Here is a 1,996-nt window from a genome sequence, read left to right as displayed (position 1 = left end):
TTAGAACAACACATATTACTTAAAAACGTGCGTGAATCTGTGATTAATAATACATTTATATATTTTTAAAAAAGTGAAATAAAAGTAATTGATAAAATGTTAAATACCATAAATACAGATATATCACTCATATCACTCCTGTTAAATAATAAAAAAGGAGATAAAATAACATTTGCCTGTACCTCTGAAAAATATAGATCTAGTGCTTCAAACACTCAAATCATCTAACAAAAATTCAGTTTCTAAAAAGTAATAAAAAAAATAATTCAGCTCGAAATAAAAACAAAGTTCTTAAACTGACAAAATATGAAGAAAAAGTTAAAAATATTAATTGTTGTTTTAAGAAGATCCCATTTTAAAATAATAAAATGGGTAAAAAATTAAACATTATGAGGTGCATATTAAACTAAAAAATGGTGGATGTTGATTTAGCTGTTTTTATTTATTAATTCAGCCCACAATTAATAATATTCAATTTATATTACTAATTTAACTATTTGCTCTCTGCTTATTGTATATTACTTTATTAAATTGTCTTGTTAATCCTGTGATTATAATTTAGGGTTTTAATTTGAAAGAATAGGCCGTGTTCTGATCAGATTGTCTTTAAGGTTATAGCTTCACCAAACAGAAGCTTACACGGACACTGATACCGCCCTTACACTTGTTCTACAACCCCATTGGCTCTCCACTTCCTGATTGTTCACCAAGCGAGTTGTTGATTGGTTCCCCTCTACGTCAATCATCACCACTGTGGGCGAGAGTTGTAGGGCAAAAGCAGGCCAAAGTTCATGAAAGTTCAGCAGTTTTTTAAAGGAAATCGCCTTCTCACGCAAGAATTCCGCCTTCTCACGTAAGGATGGTTCATCTCACGCAGCCCCACGGACTGCGCGTGGAATGCGTTGCTGGCTGCTTTTAGCAGGCAGTCGGAGGTCCTGGTTTATTTATGCTGAACTTCATCTGGATAATTACCAGCTTATAAAATGTGAACAGCACAGCTTCCTGTTTAACAGACAAGCTTTGTTTTTACTACTTTCTGCGGCGGGAAAAAAAACCCCAGTGAAAAGTCAAAGATGGTCTCTTCTAAAAGATGCACTCAGTTGAACTAGAGAGGAGAAGCAAATAAACTTTTACTTAGATATTTAAAATTCGTTATGGACTGTATTTAAAGAAGTATAATGAATACTTTTTCTTTTATTTTAATGTACTTTAACACATTTATTAAAAACAACGCTTACGAGAAACACATTCCGTTAAATATATTATATAAGGAGTGGAACCTCTGTTAGCATTTTACCCAGCTTTGGTTTGAGCAAACATTTTTAATAATTTCGAGCTAATTTGGATAATTTCATATTTCTCTAACAGCTGGTTTGGATTCAAAAGGGATTCCTAAGAAAGAAACGTAAGAACTTCGTTAAACATATATAAATTTAACGTTTTAGACCGAAATATGACGCTGAATTCAGACAGACTGGGGTTAGCTAGTGTAGCTAATGAGTCACTCTGAGTTTAAGTTATTACTCATTTTTATCCTATTAACAGTTATTTTTATTATTAATATAATTCTTTTTAAAACACAATAAAGCTATAATTTGCTGTAAGGTTATTAGTATTTTTATACTATTAATATTTTTTTGCTAAAGCCTTTGCTAATGTTATATTAGCGCTTTATTTGCTTAGCTCTTCGAAAAAGTAATTTACAATTTTTTATGACGTATTAAAGTATGAGAAAAATAGTTTATGTTAAAAACAAAAAAAAACTTGTTTTAAAAGAATAAGAAAAAATAAGAAAGTTTGAATTTATAAATTCTATAAATCATGTGAATTTGATAAAATATATATTAAAAGGAATTTTTACATTTATGTGATGCTTAAATGATGCAAATGAAAAAAAAAACTATCTGACTGACTGCATCCATTAATCCATCCATCCATCCATCATCCATCCATCCATCCATCCATCCATCCATCCATCCATCCATCCATCCATCCA

The sequence above is a fragment of the Cyprinodon variegatus genome, unplaced genomic scaffold (genome assembly GCF_000732505.1).
Source record: "Cyprinodon variegatus isolate N-32 unplaced genomic scaffold, C_variegatus-1.0 Scaffold942, whole genome shotgun sequence".
NCBI lineage: Eukaryota > Metazoa > Chordata > Actinopteri > Cyprinodontiformes > Cyprinodontidae > Cyprinodon > Cyprinodon variegatus.
This window is presented reverse-complemented; position numbering follows the sequence as displayed.